Consider the following 17,117-nt stretch of genomic DNA (forward strand, 5'->3'; position numbering starts at 1 on the left):
ACACTCACTGCACTACTCATCGGCAGGAACTCCGTCTTCCTCAGCTCCAGTCCACAGCTGCCAGTGCCTCCCATCATTACACAGGTCAGATGTGTGTGAGCTGCTGCTGTCCCTGGGGAAGGAGGGAGAGGGGGAGTGTGTGTGTACTATCTGCAGTCCCAGCATATGTGTGTGTGTGTAATTTGCAGTCCCATTGTGTATATGTGTGTGTGTGTGTGTGGGGGGGTGAGCATGTGTGTAATGTATTCTGCAGTTTAAGTATCTGTGTGTGTGTGTGTGTGTGTGTGTGTGTGTGTGTGTGTGTGTGTGTGTGTGTGTGTGTGTGTGTGTGGGGGGGGTGGGGGCAGTCTGCGGTCCCAGTGTGTGTTTGTAATTTGCAGCCATGGTGTGGTGGGGCAGACTGCAGTCCCAGTGTGTGTGTGTATGTACAGTCTGCAGTCCCAGTGTGTGTGCGGGGGCATTTTATTTATATATCACACACACACACACGCCCCCATCCTACCAAATCCTGTGTTTGCCCCTGCAGTGGACGATGAGGGTGCTGCTACAGGAGCTCGGAGTTGTTGCGCTGCTGTTCGGGATCTTTCTGTGAGTACCGGGGCTAAGACCCCTCGCTGTGTATATATAGAGATACTGCTCTGTATGTATCCAGCTGGGGTCCCCTACCCCCATCTTGGCTGTGCATTGGATTACATGCTTCCCAGGTTGCAGGTGTAGTTTTAGGCTGGCTCAATTTTTCATTAACGTTAAAGTAACAGTGATGTAATTAGGTGTAATGGAGCGGATTTTTAATTGGGGGTACTATTGTGTGACCACGCCCCTTCTTGGTGAGACCACACCCCCTTCTGCGGCGCGCGCCTACGGCGCGCAGGTGATAAAGGGGATGAGTTCCCCCACCTCTCCAGGACCACTTTAAGCCCTGGATATAATGCCAATAACATTTTAGAAATTATCAGTTGTTATCGGGGGAAACCCACGCATCATCACACACCTCATTTAATTTCTCAGATTCAGGAAAACTACAGGTAGTTTTTCCTCACCGAACATAATACCCCTTTTTGGTGGTACTCGTATTATCAGAAATGTGTAAAACATTTTTCATTGCCTCAATCATGTAACGTGTGGCCCTACTGGAAGTCACATTTGTCTCTTCACCGTCGACACTGGAGTCAGTATCCGTGTCGGCGTCTATATCTGCCATCTGAGGTAACGGGCGCTTTAGAGCCCCTGACGGCCTATGAGACGTCTGGACAGGCACAAGCTGAGTAGCCGGCTGTCTCATGTCAACCACTGTCTTTTATACAGAGCTGACACTGTCACGTAATTCCTTCCAACAGTTCATCCACTCAGGTGTCGACCCCCTAGGGGGTGACATCACTATTACAGGCAATCTGCTCCGTCTCCACATCATTTTTCTCTTCATACATGTCGACACAAATGTACCGACACACAGCACACACACAGGGAATGCTCTGATAGAGGACAGGACCCCACTAGCCCTTTGGGGAGACAGAGGGAGAGTTTGCCAGCACACACCAGAGCGCTATATATATACAGGGATAACCTTATATAAGTGTTTTTCCCCTTATAGCTGCTGTATTGTTAAAACTGCGCCTAATTAGTGCCCCCCTCTCTTTTTTAACCCTTTCTGTAGTGTAGTGACTGCAGGGGAGAGCCAGGGGAGCTTCCCTCCAACTGAGCTGTGAGGGAAAATGGCGCCAGTGTGCTGAGGAGATAGGCTCCGCCCCTTTTTCGCGGACTTTTCTCCTGCTTTTTTATGGATTCTGGCAGGGGTTAAAATTCATCCATATAGCCCTGGGGGCTATATGTGATGTATTTTCGCCAGCCAAGGTGTTTTTATTAGAGATGAGCGGGTTCGGTTTCTCTGAAACCGAACCCGCACGAACTTCATGTTTTTTTCACGGGTCCGAGCAGACTCGGATCCTCCCGCCTTGCTCGGTTAACCCGAGCGCGCCCGAACGTCATCATGACGCTGTCGGATTCTCGCGAGACTCGGATTCTATATAAGGAGCCGCGCGTCGCCGCCATTTTCACACGTGCATTGAGATTGATAGGGAGAGGACGTGGCTGGCGTCCTCTCCATTAGAAATTAGATTAGAAGAGAGAGAGAGATTGTGCAGAGTCAGACAGAGTTTACCACAGTGACCAGTGCAGTTGTTGTTAGTTAACTTTTATTTATTTTAATATAATATATCCGTTCTCTGCTATATCCGTTCTCTGCCTGAAAAAAAACGATACACAGCAGCAGCCAGTCACACAGTGTGACTCAGTCTGTGTGCACTCAGCTCAGCCCAGTGTGCTGCACATCAATGTATAAAAGGCAAAGCTTATAATAATTGTGGGGGAGACTGGGGAGCACTGCAGGTTGTTATAGCAGGAGCCCCCAGGAGTACATAATATTATATTAATTTAAAATTAAACAGTGCACACTTTTGCTGCAGGAGTGCCACTGCCAGTGTGACTAGTGGTGACCAGTGCCTGACCACCAGTATAGTAGTATATTGTTGTATGTATTGTATACTATCTCTTTATCAACCAGTCTATATTAGCAGCAGACACAGTACAGTGCGGTAGTTCACGGCTGTGGCTACCTCTGTGTCGGCAGTCGGAACTCGGCAGGCAGTCCGTCCATCCATAATTGTATTACAATATATACCACCTAACCGTGGTATTTTTTTTTCTTTCTTTATACCGTCGTCATAGTGTCATACTAGTTGTTACGAGTATACTACTATCTCTTTATCAACCAGTGTACAGTGCGGTAGTTCACGGCTGTGGCTACCTCTGTGTCGGCAGTCGGCAGGCAGTCCGTCCATCCATAATTGTATTATTATTATAATATATACCACCTAACCGTGGTTTTTTTTTCATTCTTTATACCGTCATAGTGTCATACTAGTTGTTACGAGTATACTACTATCTCTTTATCAACCAGTGTACAGTGCGGTAGTTCACGGCTGTGGCTACCTCTGTGTCGGCAGTCGGCAGGCAGTCCGTCCATCCATAATTGTATTATTATTATAATATATACCACCTAACCGTGGTTTTTTTTTCATTCTTTATACCGTCGTCATAGTGTCATACTAGTTGTTACGAGTATACTACTATCTCTTTATCAACCAGTGTACAGTGCGGTAGTTCACGGCTGTGGCTACCTCTGTGTCGGCAGTCGGCAGGCAGTCCGTCCATCCATAATTGTATTATTATTATAATATATACCACCTAACCGTGGTTTTTTTTCCATTCTTTATACCGTCGTCATAGTGTCATACTAGTTGTTACGAGTATACTACTATCTCTTTATCAACCAGTGTACAGTGCGGTAGTTCACGGCTGTGGCTACCTCTGTGTCGGCAGTCGGCAGGCAGTCCGTCCATCCATAATTGTATTATTATTATAATATATACCACCTAACCGTGGTTTTTTTTTCATTCTTTATACCGTCGTCATAGTGTCATACTAGTTGTTACGAGTATACTACTATCTCTTTATCAACCAGTGTACAGTGCGGTAGTTCACGGCTGTGGCTACCTCTGTGTCGGCAGTCGGCAGGCAGTCCGTCCATCCATAATTGTATTATTATTATAATATATACCACCTAACCGTGGTTTTTTTTTCATTCTTTATACCGTCGTCATAGTGTCATACTAGTTGTTACGAGTATACTACTATCTCTTTATCAACCAGTGTACAGTGCGGTAGTTCACGGCTGTGGCTACCTCTGTGTCGGCAGTCGGCAGGCAGTCCGTCCATCCATAATTGTATTATTATTATAATATATACCACCTAACCGTGGTTTTTTTATACCACCTAACCGTGGCAGTCCGTCCATAATTGTATACTAGTATCCAATCCATCCATCTCCATTGTTTACCTGAGGTGCCTTTTAGTTCTGCCTATAAAATATGGAGAACAAAAAAGTTGAGGTTCCAAAATTAGGGAAAGATCAAGATCCACTTCCACCTCGTGCTGAAGCTGCTGCCACTAGTCATGGCCGAGACGATGAAATGCCAGCAACGTCGTCTGCCAAGGCCGATGCCCAATGTCATAGTACAGAGCATGTCAAATCCAAAACACCAAATATCAGAAAAAAAAGGACTCCAAAACCTAAAATAAAATTGTCGGAGGAGAAGCGTAAACTTGCCAATATGCCATTTACCACACGGAGTGGCAAGGAACGGCTGAGGCCCTGGCCTATGTTCATGGCTAGTGGTTCAGCTTCACATGAGGATGGAAGCACTCAGCCTCTCGCTAGAAAACTGAAAAGACTCAAGCTGGCAAAAGCACCGCAAAGAACTGTGCGTTCTTTGAAATCCCAAATCCACAAGGAGAGTCCAATTGTGTCATTTGCGATGCCTGACCTTCCCAACACTGGACGTGAAGAGCATGCGCCTTCCACTATTTGCATGCCCCCTGCAAGTGCTGGAAGGAGCACCCGCAGTCCAGTTCCTGATAGTCAGATTGAAGATGTCAGTGTTGAAGTACACCAGGATGAGGAGGATATGGGTGTTGCTGGCGCTGGGGAGGAAATTGACCAGGAGGATTCTGATGGTGAGGTGGTTTGTTTAAGTCAGGCACCCGGGGAGACACCTGTTGTCCGTGGGAGGAATATGGCCGTTGACATGCCAGGTGAAAATACCAAAAAAATCAGCTCTTCGGTGTGGAGGTATTTCACCAGAAATGCGGACAACAGGTGTCAAGCCGTGTGTTCCCTTTGTCAAGCTGTAATAAGTAGGGGTAAGGACGTTAACCACCTCGGAACATCCTCCCTTATACGTCACCTGCAGCGCATTCATAATAAGTCAGTGACAAGTTCAAAAACTTTGGGTGACAGCGGAAGCAGTCCACTGACCAGTAAATCCCTTCCTCTTGTAACCAAGCTCACGCAAACCACCCCACCAACTCCCTCAGTGTCAATTTCCTCCTTCCCCAGGAATGCCAATAGTCCTGCAGGCCATGTCACTGGCAAGTCTGACGAGTCCTCTCCTGCCTGGGATTCCTCCGATGCATCCTTGCGTGTAACGCCTACTGCTGCTGGCGCTGCTGTTGTTGCCGCTGGGAGTCGATGGTCATCCCAGAGGGGAAGTCGTAAGCCCACTTGTACTACTTCCAGTAAGCAATTGACTGTTCAACAGTCCTTTGCGAGGAAGATGAAATATCACAGCAGTCATCCTACTGCAAAGCGGATAACTGAGTCCTTGACAACTATGTTGGTGTTAGACGTGCGTCCGGTATCCGCCGTTAGTTCACAGGGAACTAGACAATTTATTGAGGCAGTGTGCCCCCGTTACCAAATACCATCTAGGTTCCACTTCTCTAGGCAGGCGATACCGAGAATGTACACGGACGTCAGAAAAAGACTCACCAGTGTCCTAAAAAATGCAGTTGTACCCAATGTCCACTTAACCACGGACATGTGGACAAGTGGAGCAGGGCAGGGTCAGGACTATATGACTGTGACAGCCCACTGGGTAGATGTATGGACTCCCGCCGCAAGAACAGCAGCGGCGGCACCAGTAGCAGCATCTCGCAAACGCCAACTCTTTCCTAGGCAGGCTACGCTTTGTATCACCGCTTTCCAGAATACGCACACAGCTGAAAACCTCTTACGGCAACTGAGGAAGATCATCGCGGAATGGCTTACCCCAATTGGACTCTCCTGTGGATTTGTGGCATCGGACAACGCCAGCAATATTGTGTGTGCATTAAATATGGGCAAATTCCAGCACGTCCCATGTTTTGCACATACCTTGAATTTGGTGGTGCAGAATTTTTTTAAAAACGACAGGGGCGTGCAAGAGATGCTGTCGGTGGCCAGAAAAATTGCGGGACACTTTCGGCGTACAGGCACCACGTACAGAAGACTGGAGCACCACCAAAAACTACTGAACCTGCCCTGCCATCATCTGAAGCAAGAAGTGGTAACGAGGTGGAATTCAACCCTCTATATGCTTCAGAGGTTGGAGGAGCAGCAAAAGGCCATTCAAGCCTATACAATTGAGCACGATATAGGAGATGGAATGCACCTGTCTCAAGTGCAGTGGAGAATGATTTCAACGTTGTGCAAGGTTCTGATGCCCTTTGAACTTGCCACACGTGAAGTCAGTTCAGACACTGCCAGCCTGAGTCAGGTCATTCCCCTCATCAGGCTTTTGCAGAAGAAGCTGGAGGCATTGAAGAAGGAGCTAACACGGAGCGATTCCGCTAGGCATGTGGGACTTGTGGATGCAGCCCTTAATTCGCTTAACAAGGATTCACGGGTGGTCAATCTGTTGAAATCAGAGCACTACATTTTGGCCACCGTGCTCGATCCTAGATTTAAAGCCTACCTTGGATCTCTCTTTCTGGCAGACACAGGTCTGCTGGGGTTGAAAGACCTGCTGGTGACAAAATTGTCAAGTCAAGCGGAACGCGACCTGTCAACATCTCCTCCTTCACATTCTCCCGCAACTGGGGGTGCGAGGAAAAGGCTCAGAATTCCGAGCCCACCCGCTGGCGGTGATGCAGGGCAGTCTGGAGCGACTGCTGATGCTGACATCTGGTCCGGACTGAAGGACCTGACAACGATTACGGACATGTCGTCTACTGTCACTGCATATGATTCTCTCAACATTGATAGAATGGTGGAGGATTATATGAGTGACCGCATCCAAGTAGGCACGTCACACAGTCCGTACTTATACTGGCAGGAAAAAGAGGCAATTTGGAGGCCCTTGCACAAACTGGCTTTATTCTACCTAAGTTGCCCTCCCACAAGTGTGTACTCCGAAAGAGTGTTTAGTGCCGCCGCTCACCTTGTCAGCAATCGGCGTACGAGGTTACATCCAGAAAATGTGGAGAAGATGATGTTCATTAAAATGAATTATAATCAATTCCTCCGCGGAGACATTGACCAGCAGCAATTGCCTCCACAAAGTACACAGGGAGCTGAGATGGTGGATTCCAGTGGGGACGAATTGATAATCTGTGAGGAGGGGGATGTACACGGTGATATATCGGAGGGTGAAGATGAGGTGGACATCTTGCCTCTGTAGAGCCAGTTTGTGCAAGGAGAGATTAATTGCTTCTTTTTTGGGGGGGGTCCAAACCAACCCGTCATATCAGTCACAGTCGTGTGGCAGACCCTGTCACTGAAATGATGGGTTGGTTAAAGTGTGCATGTCCTGTTTTGTTTATACAACATAAGGGTGGGTGGGAGGGCCCAAGGATAATTCCATCTTGCACCTCTTTTTTCTTTTCTTTTTCTTTGCATCATGTGCTGATTGGGGAGGGTTTTTTGGAAGGGACATCCTGCGTGACACTGCAGTGCCACTCCTAGATGGGCCCGGTGTTTGTGTCGGCCACTAGGGTCGCTAATCTTACTCACACAGCTACCTCATTGCGCCTCTTTTTTTCTTTGCGTCATGTGCTGTTTGGGGAGGGTTTTTTGGAAGGGACATCCTGCGTGACACTGCAGTGCCACTCCTAGATGTGCCCGGTGTTTGTGTCGGCCACTAGGGTCGCTAATCTTACTCACACAGTCAGCTACCTCATTGCGCCTCTTTTTTTCTTTGCGTCATGTGCTGTTTGGGGAGGGTTTTTTGGAAGGGCCATCCTGCGTGACACTGCAGTGCCACTCCTAGATGGGCCCGGTGTTTGTGTCGGCCACTAGGGTCGCTAATCTTACTCACACAGCTACCTCATTGCGCCTCTTTTTTTCTTTGCGTCATGTGCTGTTTGGGGAGGGTTTTTTGGAAGGGACATCCTGCGTGACACTGCAGTGCCACTCCTAGATGGGCCCGGTGTTTGTGTCGGCCACTAGGGTCGCTTATCTTTCTCACACAGCTACCTCATTGCGCCTCTTTTTTTCTTTGCGTCATGTGCTGTTTGGGGAGGGTTTTTTGGAAGGGACATCCTGCGTGACACTGCAGTGCCACTCCTAGATGGGCCCGGTGTTTGTGTCGGCCACTAGGGTCGCTTATCTTTCTCACACAGTCAGCTACCTCATTGCGCCTCTTTTTTTCTTTGCGTCATGTGCTGTTTGGGGAGGGTTTTTTGGAAGGGACATCCTGCGTGACACTGCAGTGCCACTCCTAGATGGGCCCGGTGTTTGTGTCGGCCACTAGGGTCGCTTATCTTTCTCACACAGTCAGCTACCTCATTGCGCCTCTTTTTTTCTTTGCGTCATGTGCTGTTTGGGGAGGGTTTTTTGGAAGGGACATCCTGCGTGACACTGCAGTGCCACTCCTAGATGGGCCCGGTGTTTGTGTCGGCCACTAGGGTCGCTTATCTTTCTCACACAGTCAGCTACCTCATTGCGCCTCTTTTTTTCTTTGCGTCATGTGCTGTTTGGGGAGGGTTTTTTGGAAGGGACATCCTGCGTGACACTGCAGTGCCACTCCTAGATGGGCCCGGTGTTTGTGTCGGCCGCTAGGGTCGCTAATCTTACTCACACAGCTACCTCATTGCGCCTCTTTTTTTCTTTGCGTCATGTGCTGTTTGGGGAGGGTTTTTTGGAAGGGACATCCTGCGTGACACTGCAGTGCCACTCCTAGATGGGCCCGGTGTTTGTGTCGGCCACTAGGGTCGCTTATCTTACTCACACAGCGACCTCGGTGCAAATTTTAGGACTAAAAATAATATTGTGAGGTGTGATGTGTTCAGAATAGGCTGAAAATGAGTGTAAATTATGTTTTTTGAGGTTAATAATACTTTGGGATCAAAATTACCCCCAAATTCTATGATTTAAGCTGTTTTTTAGGGTTTTTTGAAAAAAACACCCGAATCCAAAACACACCCGAATCCGACAAAAAAAATTCGGTGAGGTTTTGCCAAAACGCGGTCGAACCCAAAACACGGCCGCGGAACCGAACCCAAAACCAAAACACAAAACCCGAAAAATTTCCGGCGCTCATCTCTAGTTTTTATTGCTGCTCAGGGCGCCCCCCCCTAGCGCCCTGCACCCTCAGTGACCGAAGTGTGAAGTGTGCTGAGGAGCAATGGCCCACAGCTGCAGTGCTGTGCGCTACCTTGGTGAAGACAGGACGTCTTCTGCCGCCGATTTTCCGGACCTCTTCTGTCTTCTGGCTCTGTAAGGGGGCCGGCGGCGCGGCTCTGGGACCCATCCATGGCTGGGCCTGTGATCGTCCCTCTGGAGCTAATGTCCAGTAGCCTAAGAAGCCCAATCCACTCTGCACGCAGGTGAGTTCGCTTCTTCTCCCCTTAGTCCCTCGATGCAGTGAGCCTGTTGCCAGCAGGTCTCACTGAAAATAAAAAACCTAAAACTAAACTTTTCACTAAGCAGCTCAGGAGAGCCCCTTAGCCTGCACCCGTCTCGTTCGGGGCTTCGGGCACAAAAATCTAACTGAGGCTTGGAGGAGGGTCATAGGGGGAGGAGCCAGTGCACACCAGGTAGTTCTAAAGCTTTACTTTTGTGCCCAGTCTCCTGCGGAGCCGCTATTCCCCATGGTCCTTACGGAGTCCCCAGCATCCACTTAGGACGTCAGAGAAATAATTATTTTCTGTAAGTTGCCTCAAGCAGGTGGGACCAACCCAACTGAAGACAGCGCTAATGCAGCAAAGTTGCTCAGTGTTACCCTCCATAAACCCTAGCTACAACAGGTGTAATCTGGACCAATGAACAGATATACCATGGTGGTATTTATTAAGTAAGCTATCCTACGCAAAAGCAAAATATTTCTGGCTGTGGAGGCAATTGCCAGTGAAAATATCAATATCAACTTCCGGAACCCTTTGCAGCTAGAAAAAGCCTTAGGGGAATATTTCTCACAATCCGCATTCTTAATTGAAGATAGGCTCATGTCCTGGTGAACAGGGCTGGCGAGAGGGGGGGGGGGGGGGGGGAGGGGGAGGGGGGACAGGTACTAATTACCCAGGTCCGCCACCACAAAACACCCCCCCCCCCCCCCCGCCACACACACACACACACACACACACACACACACTTTTCTGCCCAGTGGGGTCAAAACATAGCAGTCTTTCGGACAGTCCCACAGGGTAGGCATGTTTGCTCTTACATCTACCTGCAAACACTTACAATAAAAATGCCTTCAATGGTTGTTTCTTACTATTAAATGAAGTTTCTTCCGGAAGAGACTGCTGCGAGTTTGGCCATGGAGAACTGTGGCAAATTGGGGGCAACAACAGGATCCTGTAAGTGAGGTGATTGCTACATATACATTTATATGTTTCTACCGTACTTTGGATTTATCACATGTTTATTTTCTACATACTGTTTGTTTATTTATAATGAGCTATATTTACAGTCATGCCATATGGATACCATATGTGCACATGAATCTATTGTCTGCTTATTTGTATATATTTAGGATAAAACAGCCCTTACTGTAAGCTGTATGCATAATACAATCTATCTAGCAAGGGCGTAGCTACCATAGGTGCAGGCAGTGCAGCTGCTATGGGGCCCTGAACTGAGAGGGGCCCACCTTCCCTGTCAAAGTTACATGTGTTATATCAGTAACATGTGGTGGGGTGAGGCAGTTGTCGCAGAGCCTTTCCTGTCATAATAACATTTAGTTTTTACTGTATAAAGCATATGAAAAATACAAAGAATACAGTATGTTAAAATTATCTTCTTTGTATTATTCTAATAATTTTTATAGGCAAAACTCTGTAGTAAAAAGTCTACGGCAAGTGAGACAGTCTACCTTTTCCGCACTCTGAAATGTTACAGAGGGTGAAATTAAGCACTAATACGATTCATAAAAGAAACTAGGGCACTACTATGGGGCAAAACATTAAATAAGGCTCTACTATGGTTCAATAAATGAACTAGGGCACTATTATAGAGCATACAATTATCAACTGCTGCAGAGAAGTGTCTCTCTAGAAACATTGGGACAGGGCCCCTTCAAAATGTTCCCATGGGGGCTACAAAGTTCTGGCTACGCCCCTGCTACCTAGGAGTTCTGTGACCAAATAAAACATAATCATTTACAATACGGGCTGCATTACTCCTTATAACACACTAATATTCCTACTAGTGAACACTGAAGTGAGTGAGGACCTCCGACCTCCTTCTATGGGGTAAATTTAGTAAGGTGGGAGTTTTTTTTTTTAGAACTGGTGATGTTGCCATAGCAACCAATCAGATTCTATCTATTATTTTCTAGATTATGTTTATCTTATGTATATCTTCTATTATTATCTAGATAAATGTTAAGTAGAATCTGATTGGTTGCTATGAATAACATCACCAGTTCTAAAAAAAACCTCCCACCTTAGTAAATTTACCTCTATCTATCTATCTATCTATCTATCTATCTATCTATCTATCTATCTATCTATCTATCTATCTATCTATCTATCTATCTTTAGTTTTCCTTTAGAAAGGAAACACACAGCTAAGCTCACGGATGTTCTTATGTTTTTACGTAATTGTATTGCAGGGGCATTTTAAGAGAGGAGGAGGCCCGTGTTCAGACTCCTCCGTTCGGGCCTCCTCCTCTCTGCCCGGAGCACTGTAGAGTCTGAGCACTAGCGGGCTCAGACTCTACTGCGCATGTGCAGATCTCCGGGAAAATGGCGCGGCGGCCATTTTCCCTGAGATTTCTCTACTGCACATGCGCAGAACTCCGTGAAAATGGCAGCTGAGCCATTTTCACTGTGTTCTAACAGCGCTGCGAATGCCGTCGCTGGACTTCGGAGGGGTGAGTATTTTAAAAATGGGTGCAGTGTGTGCGGTGGGGGCCCCCTCTGGACTCAGGGGCCCGTGATGTATTGATGATAATTTGAAGGGTTCTTATCACTAGTGCTCCTCGTTCTCCGCATTGCATTGTAGTTGTACTGGGTTATCAGGCAATTCATTTATGGACAAGTCAGGACTGATTCGAAGATGTACACAAATGCAGCTGAATCTTTGGCCCTAATTCATGTTTGTACACAGGGCCGGTTCAAGCCCGCTCTGCGCCCCGGGCAGGAAACGGGGCGTGGCCTAATACAGGGGACGTGGTCAGTTACGCCCCCTGTACATTACTAGCGCCGCTTGACTGCTGTGCGGTGCGCGATGACGTCATCGCGCACTGCTCAGCAAAGGTACACTCCACGAAGGGACACTAGACGCGTAGCGTCTAGTTCCCTTCACAGGAGGCGGGGACACAGCAGGCAGCGGAGGCGGACGGGGGACACAGCAGGCAGCAGTGGCGGATCTTGCCACGGTGCGGCGCCCTCCGGACGGCGCCAGCGCCCTCCGGAAGGCGGCGCCCCGGGCAAAAGTCCTGCTTGCCCATGGCAAGATCCGCTACTGTTTGTACACAAGGGCCGATGTTCACACAAGTGAGCGATTATCAGCAGACTGCATGTGCTGCGATTGCACTGTGCATGCGTCAAGGTGCCGCTGCGATCCGCTCGCAATAAGGATTTCATGGGAAAGTGACTGACCGGAAGTGACCATCTGGAGGTGTTAATGGGAAGTGGGTAGAAAAAATGCAGACGTGTCATGTGCGTTTTCGGGGTGTGTATCTGTCGTCAGTTGCGGGCTCCTAAGTACAAAAACGTGGCACCTGTGTTGCTATCAGAAGCGTGGCTTTGCTACAGGGGGGTGTGGCTTCACAACAGGGGCGTGGCTAAGCGCCCCGATTCCCGGTTTTCGGCACATCGGAGTTCCGGGGATGCGGGCTGCCCCTGGAGACTGGTGCATCTGCAGTGCTGGCTTCTGTACGGGTGTGGTATGGTATGCCGGCGGCCGGGCTCCCGGCGACCAGCATACCGGCGCCGGAAGCCCGACCGCCGGCATACCGACAGCGTGGCGAGCACAAATGAGCCCCTTGCGGGCACGGTGGGCGCGCTATGCGGGCACGGTGGCGCGCTATGCGGGCACGGTGGCGCGCTATGCACGCCACGCTATTTATTCTCCCTCCAGGGGGTCGTGGACCCCCCACAAGGGAGAAAAACTGGCATGCTGGCTATCAGGATTCCGGCGCCAGTATACTGTGCGCCGGGATCCCGACAGTCGGCAACCTGAAGACCACCCCTTCTGCACTGTGACAGGAGCCAGGTTGCAGCACGTTATTATGATATAGTGAGCAGGAGCCGGCACTTTGGTGTCACCCCTCGGAGGGTAACACCCCGCTGTCCAGCCTGCGCAGCAATAGGCCAACCCTTATTACCGATGTTCCTTATTTTAGCGTATAGGATGCAAACGTGTACACAATTGCGAATGAATCTGCAATGGATCCGGTGGGCTTCTCTTTTCATCCCTGGCCGGCAGCTTCACTTGGTAACATCAGCAGTTGCGAAGCAGAACAAATCGCACATGCTAAAGCCTGTGCGTACAGACATGAATTACGCCCTTTGTACACAGCGGCTGTGAGAGAATATGCAAATGTCGCAGCCATCTGGATTTGTATTAAGATGTCCACCGGCGAATGGGTAAATCTCAGCGACTGACTGTATACAAATGATTGATTACCGAAGTAGCCCAGTGTTTGCACAGCTTGGGCCTCAAGTAAGACATGTATGGGAGTGGCGTGTGGGATTGCAGTTGCCCCAAAATGTCTCACCATGTCTACGTTCCCCCCCCCCCCCCCCCCACAGAGTTACCTCACCCAAACAGTGCCTGACTGTAAATCACTTTGTGCATAAACATATATATTTGCACCTACGACAGTCATGTTCCTCATATAGGGTGCTTCCTCATAATACCAAGAACAACGAATGCTCTGCACAAAACTGTGAGGTAAAAGGAATAACAATAGCTGCAATAAGCGACAACCTACTTCACGTTATTCAAGGAGATACGTTTGTTTGTAATTATTTAATAGAGAAAGAATGCATTTGCACGGCAGTCAATGACATCAGTTGCTGCCTGTCAGCTCTCTACAGCGTGATGTGCTTTAAGCAACATCTTATCCCACACACCATCAGCATTTTCTAAGAGTACCATCTGCTCTGCATGCTCTGTGAAATCCTTATTTTCTGTGACGCAATATATAGCTATTGTGTCTGGCTCTTTATTTTATTTGAATCTATTCCCTTTGATTTGCCTTCTTTGTTCCTACCTGAACATTTCAATTGTCCTTTTGCATTATCTGAGAGACAATGCAGCTGCCTGTTAGGGGACACATGGAATAGTTACTCAGGGGGAGATGTACTAATCAGTGATAGAAGTGGAGGTGAGCCAGTGGAGAAGTTGCCCATGGTAACCAATCAGCATTGAAGTAACATATTATAAAATTATACAGAGCTACTGATTGGTTGCAATGGGCAACTTTTCCACTTTTCTCACTGCTTAGTACATCTGTGTATGTCTGACTGCACTCCTGATAAACACATACTACAAATAAGGGACTGGGTTCTTATCATAGGGATGATATTATGGCATTTAACTGCTCTATTTAGGAAACAATACCATTCCAGTGAAGTGTGCATAATGCTTGCAAGACTTTACATTACAGAAGCGTTCAGTCACTGCACTGGCGGCCAGTGAATGCGTTGGGTAATTGGGCCGCTGGGAGAAGATGATAGCATTCTGGTAGGGCCACATGCAGGAAATGATTGGCCTCCCCATTAGTGTGTGTGAGTAGGATGTCCTCACCTCCTGGAGAGAGCGGGGGCCCTGGCACAGTTTCTGACGAGAGAGCTTTGCTTCTGTTCTTTCCCTGGACAGATTCTGGTTGATTTTAGCTCTGCTCTCAGCGATCATTATTCTCTCTTCACTGGGTAATTGGGAGATTTCAGGAACTTGGAAACAGCATAGTTCTGACAGGTCTGTAGAAAGGATAGACAGAGCAGAAACTGCTGTAATTAGCGATTGTGCACCCACGCACCCCAACCCCTCCCACTGCGAATCCTTCAGGATACACAACGTCTCAGCCGGAGTGACACCCCCTCCCTCAGCAGTCACTTACAATCCCTTATTATAATGCATGGCCGCAGGCTTTGCTTTATACGGGGAGTTAATGGAACATTAGACAAACTGATCAGCCGTCATAGAATTACAGATGTTATTTAATTACAGCTAAAATATACCTGAGGGGCAGGCATACCTGAGCAACGCCTTCCCCAGCCACACACAAGGGACTTTCATACGGTATAATACTTATACATGAATAACAAACATTCAGTGCTTCCAGGTGATTTGGCTGCAGCATAATTTGCAAGGTACTGGCAAGTAAAGGGCCCTACACATTGGCCGATCCGCCGCCGAGCTGCCCGACGGCGGATACGGCCGACGGGCGACATGGCGGCGGGGGGGCAGTGACGGGGGGAGTGAAGTTTCTTCACTCCCCCCGTCACCCGGCTCCGTAGCAGTGCAGGCAAATATGGACGAGATCGTCCATATTGGCCTGCGTGCACATCCGACGGGGGCAACAGCGATGAACGAGCGCGGGGCCGCGCATCATTCATCACTGGTGCCTCCACACTGAAAGATATGAATGATATCTCGTTCATTAATGAACAAGATCGTTCATATCTTTGAGTGATGTCGGCCAGTGTGTAGGGCCTATAAGTGATCTTGGCTTCTCTTTTAGGTGCTTGTGTGGGGGGAAGGCAGGGCCGGTGCAAGATCTCTCTGCACCCTAGGCAAAGCTTCAGCCTTGCGCCCTCTAACCTGCAACCCCACCACTCCCATCTCTCAGAGGGAAGATGCAGATGTCCATTAGGTGGGCTGGGCTGAATTGCATTATTGTACATATACAGAGGAAAGTGACAACACTTAAGGACTTTTAAAGTGAAGAAGTATATTGTAAACAAAGTCACAATATTTTTCCCCTATTATGCTGTTTACAAGTGCAAATCACCCATTGGTCAGTAAGATCTGCACTCATTGGAGACCCACACCGCACACACTGCACTCATATTTTAATACTTGCCTTTACAGAGTCCCGCGAAGGGTGCTGCCGCCGATGCAAAAATCACACCCAAAATGGACGCAGCACATGCACAGTAGTTAAATTGGTCTCCAGAACATGGCGGCCGCCATGTTTCCGGAGGCCTGCACATGTGCAGTAGACTCTGGAAACAATACTGGAGACTACTGCGCCGTACAGAGGAGGAGGCCTACTTGGAGACTGCACAGGGGTCCCCTCCTCTGTTAAAATGTCCCTATCTGTACTGTCTGTGGTACCAATGAAACACCCATGGGTTACTTCGCTAAAAGTTGTTTCCTTGTTTTCCTCAGCATTGGCTCCTCTTACAGGTGCACTGTGGATGCAGACATGTAGTCAGGTGCTGCTTTCTACTGGAGATCCGGGATCCAGGAAGAGGCTCCCGCAGGGCTATGGGGCACGCCTGTGGGAGCGCCCTTTCGGAGCTATAGCTACATCCGCCTCCGATGTGCCTTAAATTGACTTGTTGTTACACGTGTCGGAAACAGAGAAGCGCTGACACACTATGTGGTACAGCCTCGATAGTGGCGGCTGCACCTGATAAGACACGACTGCAGCAGCAGCCAGCGCAGTGTAAAAGGAGGAGGCCGCATACAGAGGCATCTTCAGTGTTTTACTAGAATAATTCAGTGGCGCCCTCCAGATGCCGGCGCCCCTAGGCAGCCGCCTAAAGCTGCCTAATGGTAGAGCTAGCCCCGGGGGAGGGAGTTTAGCAGAGCCCCCTATGTAAGAAGTGTCGGTTTCTAAACCCAGCTCTCCCAATCATGTTTATGCCCAAGATTTAAAAGGCAATGATTTTACTAGCCATGTTTTTCTACTAAATCATTGCCCTTTTAAATATCTGGCATAAACATGATCAGATATAAATACAATCATAAATCTCTGTAATAACACTAGCATAGCCAATCCCGGGCCATTTTTTCAATCCCGGGTATCGGGATTGAAAAATGGCCAATCCCGGGATTCCCGGGATACTCAGGATTGGTTGTTTCCTGTGTCCCCCCGCCGCGCCACACATAACTCACCACCATGGTACCTTGGAGGGCGGGGTGGCTAACTTCCTCCGGCTCAGTGACATCCATGCGGCGGGGTGGCGGGTGACTGGCTGCCCAGTGTGACCTCTAACTTCACGAAGCGCTGTACGGGGGGAGCCAGGAGCAGGAGCCAGGCAGTGTTTGAGCCTCATGAGGACGCTCAACGCATTAAAAAAACAATGGACCGCCTGATCCCAAAATCCCCGGGATTGGG

The sequence above is a fragment of the Pseudophryne corroboree genome, chromosome 3, assembly GCF_028390025.1.
Source record: "Pseudophryne corroboree isolate aPseCor3 chromosome 3, aPseCor3.hap2, whole genome shotgun sequence".
In the NCBI taxonomy this organism is placed as follows: Eukaryota; Metazoa; Chordata; class Amphibia; order Anura; family Myobatrachidae; genus Pseudophryne; species Pseudophryne corroboree.